This window comes from Meriones unguiculatus, chromosome 18 (genome assembly GCF_030254825.1).
Source record: "Meriones unguiculatus strain TT.TT164.6M chromosome 18, Bangor_MerUng_6.1, whole genome shotgun sequence".
NCBI classification, from domain to species: domain Eukaryota; kingdom Metazoa; phylum Chordata; class Mammalia; order Rodentia; family Muridae; genus Meriones; species Meriones unguiculatus.
This window is the reverse complement of record NC_083365.1, coordinates 69494410-69515494: the sequence shown is the minus strand read 5'-3', so window position 1 is coordinate 69515494 and position 21085 is coordinate 69494410. Positions and strand designations below refer to the sequence as shown.

Here is a 21085-nt window from a genome sequence, read left to right as displayed (position 1 = left end):
TCCAGTCAGGGGCTTAAATGACTCTGTGGGTGAGAGTGTTTCTGGCTTTGCAGAGGACTGCGTTCCTAGCATCCCTATTGGTCAGTTCACAACTGTCTCTAATGCCAGTTCCTAGAGATTTGACCTCTCAAACCTCAGTGGTCACCCAGGTGCACCTGCAAGTGCATACCCCCCCCCCATAGACCCACAGACCTAGGAGCCTATACATAAACAAAAACAAATGTTAATCTTGGAAAGAATTTCCAATTGGTGGCACTCTTTTACAAGCCTTCACTGGCTAATGGTATTGTTTTAAAAATTTATCTCAAACAGATTGGTTCATGTCTGTGGTAAGAAATGATCCAATATTATAGGAAACTGAATTTTATTTTATGAAATCTATTTATTTGTTTATTTTACATCCGGATAGCAGGCCCTTCCCAGCTTTCCTCCCAGTTCCACCCTCTCACATTTTTCCTTCTTTTCCCTCTCATCATCATCACCTTCTCCTTAAGAAAGGCAAGTCTTCCCCACACACACCATACAAAAACACCCCTGCAATGAAGCCAGACAAGGCAACCCAGCTAGGAGCCAGTGATCTACAAGCAGGCAACAGAGTCCACATAAGATACAGGTCCTGCTCTAATTGCTAGGGGACCCACATGAAGACCAAACTGCTCATCAATTGCATTATGTGTTCGTGGGCCTAGGTTTGTCCATAAGTGTTCTTTGTGTCATTAAAAATATCAGAAGTTGGCTCTCCCCTGTGTGGTGGGACTCAGGTTGGGCCAGTCACTGGTTGACCCAACTGGTTCCCTCAATCTCTGCTTCATATTTATCCCTGCATACCTTGTAGGCAGGGTAAATTTGAGGTTGAAGGTTTTGTGGTGGGTTGGTGTCCCCCCACACACACAGGAAGTTCTGCCTGGCTCAAAGGTAGCCACTTCATCCATCTTACACCTATTAAAATGGCTAAGATCAAAAACTTGAGTGACAGCACATGCTAGTGAGGATGTGGAGAAGGGGGAGCACTCCTTCATTGCTGGTGGGAGTGCAAACTTGTACAACCATTTTGGAAATCAATCTGGCAGTTTCTCAGAAAATTGGGGATAGTTCTACCTCAAGACCCAGGTATTCCACTCCTGGGCATAAACCCAAACTGTGCTTCACTATACAACAAGGACTCAGCTATGTTCACGTTTGCTCATAATAGCCAGAAACTGGAAACAACCTAGATGTCACTCAACCAAAGAATGTATAAAGAAAATGTGGTACATTTACACAATGGAATACTACTCTGCTATTTATTAAAAATAAAGACATCTTGCACTTTGCAGGTAAATGGATGGAGCTAGAATATATCATTGTCAGTGAGGTAACCCAGACCCGGGAAGACACACATGGTATGTATGCACTTATAAGTGAGCTAGCCATATAGTACAGGATAACCATACTCCAATCCATTGAACCAAAAAAGCTAAGTAACAACTGGGACCAAGGGAGGATGTTCAAATACCACTCAGAAGGGGAAATAGAATAGACATCTGAAGTGGATGGAGAAGAAACTGGGTGGGAGAGGGTGTGGGGAGAGCATGGATGGGAGTCGAGAAAGCAAGGAGAGAGAATGGTGGTCAGCCTCAGGAATGAGGCAAGCATGAGGAAGTGGCCAAATAAGGAGTCTAGTAGTTCAGCAAAGGAGAAGTGGGTGGGGGCAGGACCCACTGGGACCATATTTGCCGTGTTTGGGCGTGTTAGAGAGCCCTTCAGCAGGATAATCAGGAGTTAAAAGCCATATCAGTTATCTAACAAGTTTGAGGACTGCCTAGGATATAGGCTATTCTGTCTGAAAACAAATCTATCCTTTCTGAAATAAAGAAAACAGAAACAAAGGCCTTAATTTGTTTAGTGTTCAGTCATGAACTAAGATTGCACTTAAAAATTTCACCACCAGGTTTTAACATGCAAACACATAAAAGAGATATGTTGTTTCTTTGTATCTTTGTTTTGAGAGAGGGTTCTTACTATAGAGAGCCCAAGCTAGCTATGACTTTACTTCAGTCTCCTGAGTGCTGGGCTAATGGCTATATTCCAATCTACTCTGTGAAAGCTTTTATACAAATATTTAAGAACACAGCTGTGGTAAAAGGAACTCAAGTCTAACATATAGTCTGAATTATAATAAAAATTTAGTTGATGAATGGCCCTTTTTAGCGACCTGACAATATTTATTCTTCTTATTATTTTAGCCTGATAAACTATATATAAAAACCTTTTCCATGCTGCATAAAATTTTGCTTTATTAAGAAATAATCACTATGCTCAAGGGCTGGGCATATAGCTCCATTAATAGAATATTTCTCTAACAAGCACAAGTTTCTCATCACCAACACCACATAATCCCCACATGGTTGCTCATACTTGTAACCTAACTCCTGGGGACATGAGACAGAAGGATCAGGAATTCTAGGGTATCCTTTACCACATAGTAAGTTCCAGGCCAGCCTGAGCTATATGAGGCTTTGTCTCAGAAATATTGAAATACACAATAGTAAAAAATAAGAATCTCCATGCCTAGCAGTCAAACATAGCTAAAGTTGTGATGTTATGCTTGTAAGACTTTTTAAAATGATTTATTTTATTTTTATTTTTGTGTGACTCTGTATATATATATACACACACACGTAGGTATCCGAAGAAAATAGAAGAAAGTGCAGGGTTTTCTAGACCTGGAGTGGCAGGTGGTTATGGGATATAAGCAGCCTCATGATCTTGGTGTCACAACAGCAGAGAGAGAGAGAGAGAGAGAATTTGTATCCAAATATTCCCCCATTTTTTGTCCATTCACTTAGACCCCAGAATATAATGTCTTCACTACTCAGTGCTGAGTTTGGGCCTTTACTATATTTCAAAGGTCCAAGTGTCCTCCACTTTGGTGGTTCTAGGAGGTGGCAGGAGCTTTTCTAGATGGATACTACTGTGTAGTCTCATCATTGGACACAAGTTTCCATGCTGGTAGGAGGTGGTAGATGGACTCTGCTATGTAGTGTCCTCATTAGAAGTACATTCCTGTGCTACAAGTAGGTGATAGATGATTTTCTAGGAGCATTCCCTTCGATGGCCTAATTCCTGGAAGCATGCCTTTGATGGGGAGACTGGGATGCCTGCAGCTTTTAGTTTTGTCTGTTCCAATTCTGGGCCTTGATAAGAATGAGCTTTGTTCTGCTGCTGGTCACCTGCCACGATGTGAAATCTCACAACAGGTAGACAATCACGGGGTCAGTCATGGACCAAAGCCTTTCTGAGTTCAGGACAGGTGAAAAGTCTCCATTTGAGTTGAATAATTTATTGTAGGACCTGAAAGTTCACAGACACGTTAACACTCTCTTTATTTTTCATTTATCTCTGATAATGAAGATACCTTCCTATGCATGAACGACTTGGAGCTTCCTAATCCTCTGTATGACCGAAACCCTGGAAGCAGATTGTTCATGCATAACTTGCCAAGCTAGAACCGGTCCTCCTAGTAGATAAGCATCCCTGTTTTCTGACAAGTATCAAAGTGAGGATTCTTGACAAATTTTTGAAAATAAAATATATTTCATCACTCAATAGAATGTAAACTTTTCACAGTGAATCCTACTATTCCCCAACTCTATAGGCAAGATAGGCTATGTATTTAACATCAAAATCAGCTATCAGAAGAATGTCCATTCTGCTTTCCATTCAACTAATAACTTTGCACATGGTTATTATAAGGCATCTTCATTCCATGTGGTCAGCTTTTGTACTTTTTAGAAAATGGATGAAATTTTTATTTTTATTGCATTATTATTAATAATAATATTGTTATTTATTAATGCTGTTTTTTTTCTATATGTGTGTATTTGGAGGGGGCGTGAGTGTGCCATGGCATGCCTGTGGAGGTCAGAGATCAGCCTTCCAAAGGTGTTTCTTTCCTTTTACCTCTTGGGTTCTAGGGATCAAACTCAGATTACCAGCCTTGGTGGCAAGCATCTTTACCTGCTGATCCATCTCACCAGCCCATATGTCTATGTTAGGATTTCTCTTCTGCACAGTTGGAACTCTCTGAGTGCATGAGTTGGCTAAGGTTAGCTGAGAGGTGGCTGCATTGAAGTGATCTGGGTCATTTAATTGTGCAAATGTCTCCATAAGAATTTTTGTTGTTGTTTTTTGGCTTCCTAATACCTACAAGATACTCATTCCCTTTTCCTTATTTATACAAATGCCCTCCTCCTTCTTCCTGTTATTTTTTTCCTAATATTTTCCTGAGACATTGTGGTTTGAATGTGGAGTGTCCCCATAGGTGCAGTGTTTGAATGCTTTAACCTGAGTTTGTGGTGCTGTCTGGCGAGGCTGTGGAACATTTGGCAGGTGGCTCCTTGTTGGAGGAAGGGCATTGCTTAGTTTCTACAGCCCTGCTCCATGGTCTGCATGTCTGCCTTCCTTACTGCAGGTACGACGTAGCCACTCTCCACCTGTTCAGGCTTCCATGCTTTCCTCACCATCATGGACCCTGTCTCCTTAAACTCAGCCAAATCAAACTCTCCCTTCCTTAGTAAGTTGCTTCTTATGAGGTGTACAGGGTTGTTATGATCTAGTTATATTTCAAATATGATCTGACCATGATTACTTCCAGACTCCTGAGATATTTAGGAGGTAAAATGTAGCCACTCCTTACTTGTGGGTTACTGTTTCCATTTGAGTGGTTTAGAAAACACAGCATTGCTTTTTCTCCTGGAGTAGTTGAGGAGCACTCATTTAAAAGGTGATGAAGTGGCTCTTGGAAGATGAATTCATTTATTGAGAATGAAGAAGATGAGTATTTTTCAGGTGGAACATGGCCTTCTGACAGCCATAGATGCTTGGAAGAATATGAAGAGTTTAAGAAGGAGCAGTTTTAGCTGACTGAGCAGGTGTGGCTTGTTCCCTTTCACAGCAAGGGACTGTTAAGGAGATGGCACAGAGAGGGATGGATACCTGCCTTGGACAAATTAATTAAAGGCTTCTCTTGACATTCTGCTCTGAAACTGGCTGGTTGATAATTGTGTTTCCTATGACTTTCTCTGGGGACATAATAATGAATTCAGAGTAGTCAGTAGATAAATTTGAGAACAGAATGTACTTACAGGAGCAGTGTGCATTCTCCACGCTAGAAGAACTCTTTGAAAATAAATTTCTGAAGGTGGTCATTTAAAAACAGGTGAGTGAGGCTGTTTTAACCACAACAGTGGTTAAACGCACGTTATTGCTCTTGCAGAGAACCAGGGTTCAGTAGCTAGCACTCCTGTTGGGTATCTCACAACTGCCCATAACTCCAGCTCCAGAGGATCTGATGACTTATTTTGGCCTCTGTGCATATCTGTACAGGTGTGTGTGAGCAAGCTTCCATGTCTTCCATAAGATGTAAATCTCATTTTTAAGTAGGGTACTGATGTCTTATCAATGAAAATGTATCTACTCCTGTGTATGTGTGCATATGTGTGTTCATAAATAAATATATGCATGTGTGTTACTAAAACAAACAAACAAGAACAGATCTAGAAAACCCAGCATAAGATGTGTTTTATTAAAGGAAAAACACAAGAAAATGCTTCATTAGAAGAGAAGCATGAGACTGGAGAAATGGCTCAGCAGTTAAGAATATTTGCAGCTTTTCCAGGGGACCCAGGTTCAGTACCAGCAATCATGACTGTCTGTAACTCCAGCTCTAGGAGAGTTGATATGAGAGACCAAAGACTTAAAAACCAGTGGGTATTGTTTTAAAGTTTAGCCTTAATGCACTGAGGGGAAGAACTAGCCTTACTGCATTCTTTCCTGCCTACTCATTATACAGTTGCTAGGAAACTGGCCCATATGACCAGACCTGAACTGTTTGTAGGCTTGACTCCTAAAGTGGACCAATCATTTCAAAAGTCAATTTCCCTTACTCAGTCATGTAATGACAATGCATGTAAGTCCCTGCTTGCGTTTTTTTCCCTTTAAAAACTCTGTACCCCTAGACCTCAGGATCGCATTCCTCTCCTGTTTCCATCCCGTGTTTGCATCCCTTGTTCAAATATGTATAAAATTAAAAAATAAAATAACCTCATGTATGTAGAGCAGAGTCTATTTATTCCTGGTCTTTTGGGGTTGGTGAACTGGGCATAACAGTTATACTCTTTTGGAAGCATCAGGCATACATGTGGTGTCAAGAAATAGATACGTAGGCAAAATAATCATACATATAAAATAAAAAATGAATTTTTAAAGGGAGAGCACTCCCTAATTATTGTCAAAATTACGTTGTAATCACATTATATTGTCAAATTACGTACAAATACATACACATAGCCTAGAGTTAATATTTCTATGTTCTTTTCTTTCTTTTGCATGTGTATATGAGCATGTAGAGGTTAGGCATTAATACTGAGTGTGCTCAATCATTCTTCTTATTCATTGAGGCAGAATCTCTCCTTGCATATCAAGCTTATCCATTTGGCTAGACTTTGTAGTGAGATTTCTCTGTGGACCATGTCACTGTCTTCTATGTGCTAAGCTTACAAGTGAACCACCATGACAGCCTGGAATCCATGTGGGTACTGGGGATCTAAATTATGAATTTCAAATGTATGAAACAAGTGCTCTTCCCAGTGAGCCATCCATCCTGCTCCCAAATTAATCATTGTGTGAGCAATCCTCCAGGATTTAGCACCACGCTTAGTATCCAACCGTCATCCTGGCCATCAAATGAGAAAATATTTCATCACTCCAAAAGAAATGCTTGCTCTGTTTAAGCAGATTTTCTGTCATGCTGCTCTGGCCTAGTCAGAGCCCTGGCAACTACCAAAACTCTTGCTTTGTGGATTTTGATTATTCTTAGTTGTTCACTTAATTTTGTCACTTTTATCCGGTTCTTTTGCTTGCTGTAGTATTTCTGATGTTTAGCCATATGGTTTCACATGTTAATACTCCATGTTCTTTTCAGGACTGAGTAAGACTCATTTGTATGTATATACCTCATTTTGTCTGTTATCCTTCCATGGCATTTGTGTTGCAGCTACTTTCTGGCTATTTAGTGCTTTGCATGTGCTGGTGTGACTATCTATTAGAGTTCTTGTGCTACAGAAAATTCTATATTTCACTTTTGAGCCAACATGGCTTTTAAATTTTATTGATGTGTTTATTTTTAAAGTTTTATTTTATGTGAATGTATTTTTTCTGCATATATGTATTAGTACCATGTGCATACCTGGCACCATTGGAGCTTGAAAGAGGATGTCAGATGCCCTGGAGCTGTAGTTATAGGCAGTTGTGAGCTATCTATTGTGGGTGCTAAAAATGGAACCTTGATCTTCTGCAAGAACAGTAAGTGTTCTAATTGCTAAGCAATCCCTACAGAAACTATTTTTGTTGATTGTGCATGTATGTACCATGGCATATGTACAAAGGTCAAAGGACAACCTTATGATAATGAGGTCTCTCTCATATGAGTGATGGGGAACAAACACAGGATTCAGGTTTGCCGGTAATATTACTTGCCTCCAACTGGTTTTGGTAGTGACTGAGTCATTTTACATTCTCATCAACCCCTCTGTGACTTTGTGTCTTGGAGTTTTATTGCTGGGAAGAGACACCAATTCATTCTTATAAAGGTGAGCATTTCATTGCAACTGGCTTACAATTTTAGAGGTTTAGTCTGTTATCATCATGACAGAGCCCATGGCAGCATCCAGGTAGACATGGTGCTAGAGGACCCAAGCCTTCTACATCTTGATTGGCAGGCAACAAGAAAGACACTCATGTGTTTCACACTGAGTGTAGCTTGAGGACTTAAGAACTCAAAGCCCCACCTCCACAGTGACATGCTTCTTCTTCCTTTTCTTCTCTCTCTCTCTAACTTTAAATTTATTTATTTAGTTCACATTATATCTCAGTCATAGTCCCAAACCTTCTCTCCTCTGGTCCCCCTTTCCTACGTCTTTTACTTCCCTCTCCCCTCCCCTTCAGGAAAGCATTTCCCCTAAAACCTCCCCCCAACACTTCAAGTCACCTCAGGACTGAGCACACCCTCTTCCACGGTCACCTGGCAAGGCAACCCCACCAGGCAGAAGTGAACAAAAAGAATACAATCCAGTCAGATCGAGCCCCACTCCTCCTGCTAGGGAACACATAAGGAAACCAAGTTCCCCTTTGGGTGTATATGTGTAGGGGACATCCAGTACATGCATAGTCTTGTTTGGTGCTTCAGTCTCTGCAGGACCTCCTGGACTGAGGTTAGTTGGCTCTGTTGGTCTTCTTGTGAAGCTCCTCTCCCCTCTGGATCCTTCTATTCTTCCCCAAACTCTTCCACAAGGCTCCCTGCACTCTGCCCAATCTTTGGCTGTGAGTCTCAGCATCTGGTCGCTTCATCCCTTTGCTGAGTAAAACCTCTCAGGAAAGAGCTATGCTAGACAACAGTCTGAAAGCATAGCACTGTGTCCTCGTTAGTGTCAGGGGTTGGTTTTCTCCCACGGGTTGGGTCTCAGGTTGGACCACAGATTGGTTGGACATTCCCTCTGTATCTGCTTTTTCTTTTATTAATTTTTTATTATGACTTAATCATTTTTATTTTTATTAATTGCAGTTTATTTACTTTGTATCCCCCCTGTACCTCCCTCCATCTTCCCCTCTCAATCCCACCCTCGCTCTTCCCCACCCATGTCCTTCTCCCAGTCCATTGAGAAGGGAGGTCCTCCTCCCCTTCCTTCTGATCCTAGTCTATCAGGTCTCATCAGAAGTGGCTGCATTGTCTTCTTTTTTGGCCTGATAAGTCTGTTCCTCCCTCAGGGGAAGGTGATCAAAGAGCAGGCCAATCAGTTCATGTCAGAAACTGTCCCTGTCCCCAATAATATGGAGGCCATTTGGATACTAAACTGCCTTAGGCTACCTCTGTGCAGGGGTTCCAGGCCATTTCCATGAGTGGTCTTTGGCTGAAGTATCAGTTTTAGAAAAGACCCCTGTGCCCAGACTTTTAGGATCTGTCGCTGTACTTGTGGAGCTCCTGTCCTCTCCACATCTTAATATCTCCCACTTCTTTCATAAGATTTCCTGTACTCTGCCCAAAGTTTGGCTATGAGTCTCAACATCTGCCTAGATACCCTGCAGGGTAGAGCCTTTCAGAGGCCCTCTGTGGCAGGCTCCTGTCCTGTTCCCTGTTTTCTCCCTCCTCCGATGTCCATCCCCATGCCTTTCAGAATGGGGATTGAGCATCTTAGCCTGAGTCCTCCTTCCTGATTATCTTCCCTAGGTGTACAGATTTTAGTATGTTTATCCTATATTATATGTCTAGTGTCCACTTATGAGTGAGTATATACCCTGTGTGTCTTTCTGCTTCTGGGATACATCACTCAGGATGATCTTTTCCAGTTCCCACCATTTACCTGCAAATCTCATGAAATGGAAATCAAAACGACCCTGAGATTTCACCTTACACCCATCAGAATGGCTAAGATGAAAAACTCAAGTGACAACACATGCTGGAGAGGTTGTGGAGAAAGGGGAACCCTCCTCCACTGGTGGGAATGTAAACTTATACAACCACTTTGGAAATCAATCTGGTGTTTTCTCAGACAATTAAGAATAGTCCTTCTTCAAGATTCAGCTATACCACTCCTACGCATATATCCAAAAGACACTCAAGTATACAATAAGGACATCTGCTCAACCATGTTTGTAACAGCTTTATTTGTAATAGCCAGAAGCTGGAAACAGTCCAGATACCCCTCAGTTGAGGAATAGATACAGAAATTTTGGTACATCTACACAATGGAATATTACTCAGTGATAAAAACAAGGAAATCATGAAATCTGCTTTATCCTTAACCCTGCACATTTGTTTGCAAATTTCTTTTATTGAGCTTAGGAAACTTTATATTGTATTTTTAAAAGCTTTTGTCATTAGCAAATATGGAATTCTGTAAAATCCTTCTCTATATCATTCAAGACTATCCTTTAGATTGTGTTGTGATTAAATATAAAGTGAATTACACTAATTTTCAAGTATTTTTACCCAATTTCTCACTGAAATAAGCCGCACATTACTACTTTTGGAGTCATAGCAAGGTTAAAAGCTAAATGCAAGTAAAACAAGTAGTCAAGAAATAAAACCAGATGTTTCTAGTTTAGCAATAATATTTTAAAATATAAATGATTTATTTCATTATTATTTATGTGTGTGCATGTGTGCATGTGCATACTATGTTACTGTATTTGTGTGAATACTCAGGCAAAAACAAACAACAAAAAACAAAACAAACAAGCAAAACCGGTGTTTTGAGCCCTTAGGCTGCAGTTAAACATGGCGGGCTGCTTGAAATGGGTGCTGCCACTGAACTTGAGTCCTCCCCAAGAACAATACATGCCCTTAACTTCTTCCTGTAGCCCCTGTGGAGTTTTTGGTTGATTGGTTTGTCTGTTTGCTTTGTTTTGTTTCTGTTTTTTTTTTTTGTTTGTTTGTTTGTTTTGTTTAAGCTCTTGCATTGTGCCATGTTGTAATTCAAAGATGTGTGATTGGGTGGTGGGGTAAAAACAAAATGACTGGGCTTGTTGCTTTTATATGGTCTCTTGGAGCCTGGTATAGGAGCTCAGGGGAGAACAAAGGCCTCTTCAAAGTTCTATTCAACTGAGTAAACATGCAAAACCTTGAGCACTGAGAAAAGCAAGGGAAATGTTGCAGATATCACTCCTACAAACTTACAACTTAAACAGGAGGGGTAGGTATACACTTGAGAAGCACAGCTGATGGTATGGTATAGGAGGAAAATGCACAAAGAGAATGTCACAGAAATCAGCACAGTGGAGGTTCTAAGCGCTTACAGCGATGGGAACTGCCTTCAGGTGTAGGGAAATACAATATTTGATTTAAAGTTAATTTCCATAACTCCAGCCTTAGAGATCCAATATATTGCCTCGGGACATTCTAAAATAAAATTAAAAATGACTACGTGATTCCAGATTTTTCTGAATGTTGTCAGAGTGATTTTCTCAGATGGCTGAGGATAGATTTGTTTGCCCAGTTGAGGGAGCCTTAAAATTTAAGTTTGCCTCTGAATTATGTAGAAAAAGTATTGAAGCAGAGCCCTGGGTCCACCGCTAGAGTCTGTGACACACAGGTCTACAGAGATGCCTAAGCATGTGTAATTCTTCTAGCATTACAGACTCTGTTTCTGGTCTGAGATCACCCTTGCCAAGCACCTACCAACTCTGGGTCTTTCCAGCTGTAGTGTTTGCTCAGAACAGAAGATATCCAAGAAGCAATATCTTGGATTGGATTCTGCTCTAGCTCTCTCTTTACATAGAAAAGGTGGCTATTCCATCCCACATTTATTTTTTTTTAATAAATGAATAAAATGTGTGACTCAGTGACTTTTAATAGCTCCTTTTCCTTTTGAACTCTGTGATACTTTTCCTCCCTTGATTTCCTAAGCCCAGATCATTCCTTTTCCTGCTCTGCACACATGATTCATTTGTACGTCCTCAGTTCCAAGACCTCAGTGTTAGTCATTAAGTTGTGAGATGAAGAAAATATCCCTGCTTTGGAGGAACTCTATCCTATAGGATGCAACTCAAATCTCACAGTGTACTAGGAGAGCTTTGTGAGACAGAAATTGAAGACTAACGTTTGAGTATTAAAAAATTTAAATTTTATGATTTTAAAGTTATCTGTAAGCAAACCTCTTCTCTCTCTCTCTCTCTCTCTCTCTCTCTCTCTCTCTCTCTGGGTGTGTGTGTGTGTGTGTGTGTGTGTGTGTGTGTGTTCCTGCAGAGGGAACACACATCAGATTCCCTGGATTTGCAGTTATACGTAGTTAAGAGCCACTAGATAAGAGTACTAGGATCCCAACTTGTGTCCTCTGCAAGATTAGTCCATGTTCTTTTTCTTTTCTAAAAATATGTTTATTTATTATGTATACAATATTCTGTCTGCATGTACATCTGCACACCAGAAGAGGGCACCAGATCTCATTATAGATGGCTATGAACCACCATGTGGTTGTTGAGAATCGAGCTCGGGACCTCTGGAAGAGCAGCCAGTGCTCTTAACCTCTGAGCCATCCTCCAGACTCAGTCCGTGTTCTTCACCCCTGAGCCACAGCTGGTTTCACAAATGGTTATTCTGAAAGGCAGTATTAGGCAGTAAATAGTTAGAGAAGAAGAAAGGTTTGGTCAAGAAATGATGTCAAAGGACGATGAGGAGGGTAAAGAAGCCTATGTGATCTGAGGGAGCCACATGGATAAAAATACATTGCCTCTCCTTTCTCCCTCCTTACCTCTCTCTTTATCACCACATTGGAACATTCCAGTCATCTTTTTCTGGTAGTCGAAATCCAAATACACTCTGGCTATCAGTCATAACTTAGCTATCACAGAGGAACACAGAAAGTGCTTTATTGTCCAGTACCTACCCGTGTTGACTTGGAGAGACACTGCTCCCACTCAAAGGGAATAAGGGATAGTTTATTCTGGACCGAATATGAGTGCCCATAGCCTAGGAACACAAATTTAGGGCACCCTAAATACTATGTTCCAACACTGTTATACTTTTATAAAGTTTTTATACTTAAAGTCTCTACCTGTTGCAGGGCTTGGCTGCAGTATCCTACCCTCCACTTGGGGGCGGGGCTTCTCCCCCAGAGGCCCTTCAGTATATGCCAGACATCTTGGTTCTGTAGCCTGCTTTTCCACCTTTTTTCCTGTCCCCTCTTCCTGCCATCTCTCTCCTTTTCCCCCTCAGCTCAAGCTCCCCTACACCCTCCCTTGCTGGTCCCAATAAACCTGCATGTATATAAGATAGCCTCCTCTCTTCATTAGCTCATTCTCTTTCATTTAATTAATCATCTGATGCCCGTGACTCTGGGAAAATTGAGCTCCACAAGCTGAACTTCTTGGGGCCTCTCTCTGCACCTCATAGTTCTCTGCCTACTCTGATCTGATCAACTTCAAATGCAATAGAAGTTGAGTACTCAGCACCATGACTGGCAACAAGGTGACCAACTGCTTCTCTCCTCCCACCTCTCTCTCTGCCTGAGGCAACTTTGGATTCAGTAAATGCCTTGTCCTCATCTGCTGCCAAGAGGTGCCAGGTTCCTCTTCTGGAGTTCATGACTCCCACCCCTGGCCCACCCCTGACACTTTTGTGAAGACATGGCCACATGAGAGGAGTCCCTTTGGAACAAAGCCAGGCCTTTGTTCTAAGGTAATCTCCCATTTAGACACGTCTGTTTGTAGATTAACCTCACCAAAGGTTCATATTACCAATTGTTGATTTGGGATGTCACTTCCATAATCTTGGTATTCTGGCAAAGGCTGGGCCATTCTGGGTCTGAAATTGATCCCCAGACACCTCTTGGGTATCTGTGGAAAATTTCTGAACTATCTGCCTGGCTTTTTTTGGAAATCCTGTTTGGAAACAGCCTGTTTCCCAGCCTACCTCTTCCTGAGGGTGGAATTCCTCCCCTGGTTTTAGGACTCCCCTCCCCCAACTACCAAAACTGTGGGCCTAAAAGTTAAACTTCTAAACTTTATTTTCTGTCTCTAATTTATATTTTCCAATATCTTGTATCCTAAGAGCTGCATCCAGAACTCAGGTGCTGCAGACCTTACCAACTGCATCAGCTAGACCTGCAGTTTCCTCTCACCATAGATGGTCTCATAGATCCTGGACAGCAAATAGAACAGCTTGCTCTTGGGACTTGGCTAACATTCCAGCTTTTTGCCCCAGCTTCCCCAAATCAATGCTCCCAATGTCAGCTGGAAGTAGCCAAAAAAAAAAAAAAAAAGAAAAAAAAAGTTTGTTTGTCCATTGTCCATTATCCCACTTATTATCAATATAAGGCTAGGATGTTAAAGTCTACCTGCCCTCCACCTAAGGGCTGGGCTTCTCTCCCACAGGCTCTTCAGTATATACCAGACATCTTGGTTCCATCGACCCCTTTCCCATCCTTTCTTCCCCTTTACCCTCATTGTGCACTCTCTCTCCATTCCTGCCCCCAGCATGTGCTGTCATTCCCCTTCCCTCTCCCTTGCTGCTCCCAATAAACCTGCATTTATATAATATAGCTTTGTCTTTCCTTTAGCTCGTTCTGTTTTATTTCTTCAATCAGTAGCAATACACAGAAAATTACAAATCAAAGCATTTTTCTGATACATGGGTGAAAACCCTAGGTGTGTGTGTGGTGGTGGGGAGGTAGTAGCAATGCAAGGGAATCTCTGCTACAGGCCTCAGAAGCTATATGATGGCACTCTTAGCCTTTGAGTCGGTGGAAGCCAGGGTTCTGTTAATATAACCCAAAAGGACTTTATCTGCCAGTCACAATACTGCTAGGTCGGACAAAGTCATAGGCAATGGATGGCTCTAAAGAAAGAAAACTCAAGATAATTTGTTTCTTAGCTATAATACTGTAGTTCTCCACAATCATGGACATTCTAACCAGCCAATGAGCTCTGCAGAATCTTTACCATAGATTATTTCTGAAAACTTCATTCTGGAGATCTAATCTTAGAACTACTACTGTCCCTTAATTTCCCATAGGGTGCTGAGAATATTATCTTACTTCCAGAAGTTGAGTTCTTTTATCTGGGAAATAAGGGCATAGGAATCCTGTAGTCTTGTTGGATATCCTGTGCCCTCATAGCTGGTTTGTCCTCTTAAGAGACAGGCAGGGAGAGTGGCTTTGCCAGATGGCTTCTAATGACTGGATTTTTGAGATGTATCCAAGATGGCTTTGTTGTGACAGTTTTCTTATTACTCCTAAGTATTTCAGGGGAGGGAGACAGCTGGCCAAGCAGTGCCTTCTTCCTCTGCTTTGCTAGATTCTACTAATTAATGCTTCCATAGCATGGAAGACTGCTTGTTTCTGTGTTCAGCTCTGGTATGAACTTCTCCTTACAGAAGTCGTGAATAATCAAATGCCATCTCTCAATGCTAAGTTGCTCAAGGACCTTCTTTCTGGGTAAAAACATTTGTATATAAGAGAATCCGTTCTGGAACCCCTTACCTTAGATATCTGTGCTGAGAAATCCAAAACAATTGAAGGCTATTGTCAATCAGCAAGCAAATGCTTCAGCTTAAGCAGGAAAAGCTCCTTCTTTTAGTCTAAATATATAAAAAAAGGAAAGAAAAAGAGGAAGGAAGAAAAAGAAATTCATGGCCCCTTAACAGCTCTCTGTAATGCACATTTCTACGTGATTAATGTCTCTAACAGAACATTCTGTGAATGGAGTTAAGAGCCCAAACATGATTTGTTCAGCATAGTTTTCTTTTCATAAAAATAAAGGCAAATGTTTTTAAGACTTTGAAGGGCTTTGTGAAAAGCAATATGTTTTAATTTTAGGATTTTTTTTTCCTTTTTAATAGGTTCATATGTCTGGTGGAAAAACAGCGACAATTTCAAATTGGGTTCAAGGCTGGCAGTGGTTAAATAAAGGAAGAAAAACAAAGGAAGAAAAGGGGAAAATAGAAGAGGAAAAAAGTAAATAAGGGAGGAAAGATAGATGGAAGGAAGGAGAAAGAAACAAATTATATAGAGGTTATCTGTAAATTCTCTAGTTTTACTCCCAATAAAATTTGAGTTTGATGTATTAAAAGAAATTGCTGATTAAGATGGCAGAAATGTAATTAATATTATCATTGCGCTTGCCAATAACACCTTCATAGTGTCTATCCAGTTGAAGATCACGTTTCTGTTCCTGTTACCATTCTAACTGCCAAGGGGAGCAGAATTCTCTGTGGTTGTTAAAAAGAAAAAAGTAGAGGAGACACAAGGTCCCTGTACCCACAGACAAGCACTAGGGAAACCAGAAATGTTAAGCACCGAGGGCCTTCTCTTCAAAGGGAGAGTTGTTTAATCTGTTTTCTGCCCAGAAGGCTGAGAACAGAGGCGATTGACAGCCTGGTGACCACTGCACTATCCGTATGGCCAGGCCACCCGAGCTTCCCCCAGACTCTTATTTTTATCTCCGTAAATCTATAGAGCTATCCTCCCCAAGACGCTTATCATAAGCATTCTTTACCTTCGGCCTGTTTTTTCTAGTTAATCTACCTAACCTATCTTTGTATTTTACAAGAGAACCAATGTAATTGTTCTGGATAGCTTTGTGCCAATTTGATACAAGCTAAAGGTATCTGAAAGGAGGAAACCTCAGCTGAGAAAAATGACTCCATAAGTCCTGTCTGTAGGATGTTTTCTGAATTAGTGGTTGATGAGAGAGGCCCAGCCCATTGTGGGTGATACCGTCCCTCAGCTGGTAGCCCTGGATTCTAAAATAAAGCAGGCTGAGCAAGTCATCAGGAGCAATCCAGTAAGCAGTGTATTGCTTCCCCCCTGGCCTGTGCATCAGCTCTTGCCTCCAGGATCTAGCCTTGCTTGAGTTTCTGTCCTGATTTCCTCCAATAATCTAGCAGTATGATCCAAAAAAAAAGCTTTATTCCCAAAGTTACTTTTTGTCATGGTGTTTCACTGAAGTCATAGAAACCTCAACTAAGTCAGTAATCTCTTTAACTTTGTTTACACATGGGATTGAGATATCACTAGGTACTTCCCCCCCAAAATAAAAGTAAATATGTGATCTGAGTAAATATGCCTAAAACTGCCCAGTGTGAGAATCTAGAAGTTTGAACCAACAACCTGCTACTGAGTCCTCTTGAAGCAAACTCCCTTCTTGTCTCATACAGATCAATTGTTGGCAATGGTGTTTTCAGAGACCCCACATAAGAGACTGAAGCTTACGTGACTGAAATACTTCACTCAAGGTCATGGAGGATTTAATCAGGATTCACATTTATTTCTCCTGTTTTCAATTACTTCAGTCTAAGTTCCATGACCCTTTTCTGAAAGGTCTTCCAACTCAGCCATAGTGGGAATCATGTGAATCTGCACCAGTCAACTTTGCTGATAAATAATTGCCAGAAGGTCATAGGTCTTGGGCTCAAAGAGGACATTGCGGTAGAGTATGCATCATTAAAAGATTGAATAAAGGAGTTGTTAATGTCCCAAATAAGCAGACACAGCATGGAAAGAGCTCTGAGCAAAGTTTAGGCCCATTATGGAAGAATTCATACCTTATACATTTCAGATAGAAGAGAAGGTTCTATGATTTGTGAAGATAGGCAGTCCATATTAAAGCTTGAAGTCCGACTGTCTCTGCTCACTGTGAGCAGGGAGGCAGAGTCTATTTGTCTAGGGCAATAATGCATTTTCAACTATATCAGTGTGAAGGGCTAGAATGTATAAAAATAATTCATTTTATTTCTGGAAGCCAAGTTGTTTTCATTTGGGAAACTGTCATTGTTCAACCAAACTGGAGCAGCTTTATGAACTGTTAGCTAACCATTGTAAATAAGAACAAGAATATGAGTGATTTCTTCACACATTGAAGCCAGTGTTCATCAGTGCTATAAAACATTCCTGGTTTAGCCAGAAAAAAAGAACGTAGAAGCAGTTACCAAGCAGGGAAAGATGGGGCATCTTTAGGACTTCTGTGAGTTGGCGGTTAGCTGCTAATCATGGTGGACATGCATCAGCATCTCTGCTTCACTGTGCTGTCAGACTAACAGTGAATTCCCACTGGCTACATCACAATGTAGCTAACCCACTACTGGAGCCTATGATGCCTTTGTCATACTGTTTTCCTTATTCACCTAGGTGGTATGATTCTTCAGTGGGTCCATGACATTTCTATAAGTGTGATATTAATACATCAAATCATTTGGGAAGTTCAAAATTGCCTTTATAACTTCAGCAGTGTTAGGGAAATAGAACATAGTCTTTCTGAACTTAGGGTCATAGGTGAAGTCAGGTTAGGCCACTCATCCTCAAAAAGGCAATTAAAATTTCCAAATTAACAGGGAAAGAGATTTTTAAAAAAGGTGAATTAGAGGTAGCCACATTAGGAAGAGGGACAAAAGAAAAATCCACTGAACTACCCAACCTTAAATCCACCTTGATTGCCCTGAAGTGAGGTTAATTTTAGGTAGAAGACCACATCCATACTTTGTCCCTAATGTAAGGTGATTTCAAAAGTTGTAAATTGATGGAGGATGGTTTTGTACACTGTGTGTTCAGATGCTGATTTTTGTAGCTGTCGGTCTGGTTCAAGTCTAGACATGGGCATTGTCATTTCCATGAAGAATTTCCTGTCTCAGGGCTGTATAAAAATTGTTCTCCATCATCTCTGATTGGTTAATAAAGAGGTGATCAGCCAATAGTTGGGCAGTAGAGGAGAGTTGAGGTGGGACTTCCAATCCCAGTTAGAGGAACCCTGGAAGAAGGTAGAGGAGAAGGTGGATGATGAAGAGGTTGCCAAGAGGACGAACATGGAGCAGCTATAGCTTGTGTAAGATTAGATGACAGGTGATGGAGCACGTGGCTGGGAAATAGTCCAGACCAGCATAGCTGGGTTAGAATAGATGAATATCTGCCCAGCTATTGTACTTTAAAGCTTATTAACAAATGTAATAGTTCTCTGTGTCATCATTTGGGAGCTAGAGCAAACATAGAAAAATATATTTTATTTTTATAGTAAGTATCTTTCCATTTCCCCTTTAGCTAATTTTGGTTTTGTATTTTGTCTTCTCCCTCTCATGAGAGATTCCAGTTTATTGGGATACATTATTTCAATAATCTTATATCCAAAATAAGGGGCATAACGTCTCTTCAAATCACCCTGTCAGGCCTGTCACAGTTGCATATCAAGCTTTCCTTCCAAAAATCCCCATGGATCATGGTGATTCCTTCACTTTGGTATTAACCTCTTACCCCCCAATTACATTTCTGATTTTGGCTCCTCCAGCCTTTTCCTTCCTCCCCATGTTGTCTTCTCTGGTGCTCTGTCAATGCCTTACTTGGAATCTTAGTTCTTCTCTCTGCCAGAATGCTTTTCCTGGTTCCACACATGGGCCGACTCACCCTTCTGTGGCAGAAAGACAAACAGTGCCAGCTATGGACATGGAAAGGGAAAGAAACTACTGCCTCCTTGGAAGTCTTGTTGAAGTTTCATTGATGAGCTGAAAAATCAAGAATTCCAACACAGGTAACACATCCCTACAACCTTTCCCCATTCCAAGGTAAAAGTGTGTAACTTTCTTGGAATCTCACCATAAACCCCACTTTCAAGGAAATGATATGTCATAACCGTTTGTCCAACACTAGCAAACTTTAGCTTCAATTTGTCAGATTATAATCTTTCTTAGATCACCTCTAGAGCTGCCCTACAATCTCACTTTAGAAAGAAAGAAAGAAAGAAAGAAAGAAAGAAAGAAAGAAAGAAAGAAAGAAAGAAAGAAAGAAAAGAAAGACAAGGAAAGGAGTTTCTCAGCAATCTTTGAAATGTAGCTGTATCCACTAAATGGCATGTGGCTAAAGTTAAGACTACTCTCCCTTGAGAAGCTTGTACCATCTCTTGGGTGTGTCTTGCTCTTTCTACCAGTGCCACTCTTCTTAATCGCTGTACTTACTATTTATGTTAGAAATGTCTTTTAATATGCATGACTCCTCTTTGAGAAGGCCACTCCCATGCTCTCAGCTATGTTTTCTTCTTTCTCTGAGTACTTTCCTGTTTTTAATAAACCTCAACTTTGCTTCATACTGGCTCATCCTGAAATTTGTTTGTTGTTTGTTTGTTTGTTTTCTGTATAGACTCCAAGGATCTGGTTTTGCCAAAAAGGGGTTTCTAAAAGGCCAAGGGAAGCCCAAGGTTGCTGAAAGCAATGGTGTGGAGCTGTGCCTCTGTCTTTGACACTTCAGTTTTTACCTGGTATCTGCATCATGAAACATCCCTAATAACTCTGTCTTAAACTGAAACAGCCTGGGGCTGGAGCAATGACTTTAATGAGGCAGAGTGCTTGCTTCTCTGACAGAGAACTGGAGTTCCTTCCAGTACCCATGTAGAGCAACTGGCAACCACCTGTAATTCCAGCTCTATGGGATCTTATGCCTCTTTCTGGATCCAGCACATAAACAGATAAGCATAAATAAAAATAAATCCTAAAAAAAAAAAAACAACACTGCAACATACAAATGTTCCACAGTTTTCTACCCACTTACAGAGTTTAAAAAGCTTTGAGTATATATAAAGAACTAAAGAAGCTGAAAAGCAGCAAACCAAGTAATCCACTTAAAAAATGGGGAACAGAGCTAAACAGAGAATTCTCTGTAGAGGAATACCGAATGGCAGAGAAGCACTTAAAGAAATGCTCAACCTCACTAGCCATTAGGGAAATGCAAATCAAAACAACCCTGAGATTTCACCTTACACCCATGAGAATGGCCAAGATCAAAAACTCAAGTGACAACACATGCTGGAGAGAAGGGGAACCCTTCTCCACTGTTGGTGGGAATGTAAACTTGTACAACCACTCTGGAAATCAATCTGGCGCTTTCTCAGACAACTAGGAATAGTGCTTCCCCAAGATCCAGCCATACCACTCCTAGGCATATATCCAAAAGAGGCTCAAGCACACAAGAAGGAAATTTGCTCAACTATGTTTGTAGCAGCTTTATTTGTAATAGCCAGAAGCTGGAAACAACCCAGATGCCCCTCAACTGAAGAATGGATGCAGAAATTGTGGTACATCTAAACAATGGAATATTACTCAGCAATGAAAAATAAGGAAATCATGAAATTCGCAGGTAAATGGTGGGATCTGGAAAGGATCATCCTGAGTGAGTTGTCCCAGAAGCAAAAAGACACACATGGTATATACTCACTCATATAGACATACAACATAGGACAAACCCACTAAAACCTGTGCATCTAAAGAAACTAAGCAAAAGAGAGGACCCTAACTAAAATGTCCAATCCCCATCCGGAAAGGCAAAGAGGATGGACATCAGAAAAAGAAGAAAACAGGAAACAACCTAGGAACCTACCACAGAGGGCCTCTGAAAGCCTCTGCCCTTCAGACTATCAAAGCAGATGCTGAGCCTGATGGGCAACTGTTGGGCAGAGTGAATGGAATTTTAGGTAAGAACTGGGAAATAGTAAGAGCTGGAGAGGACAGGGTCTCCACAAGGAGAGCAACAGAACAGGAAAATTTGAACACAGGGAACTTCCCAGAGACTCATACTCC

General features: G+C 41.0%; 1 long non-coding RNA gene across 1 annotated transcript; it reads left to right on the top strand.

The window, feature by feature from the left end:
* The first annotated feature begins 1313 nt into the window (after positions 1 to 1313).
* Positions 1314 to 20300, top strand: LOC132649025 (uncharacterized). The gene is made up of 3 exons (XR_009587428.1): positions 1314 to 1382; positions 18872 to 19047; positions 19653 to 20300. It is a non-coding gene; the product is annotated as an uncharacterized LOC132649025 (long non-coding RNA).
* The last annotated feature ends 785 nt before the right edge of the window (positions 20301 to 21085 follow it).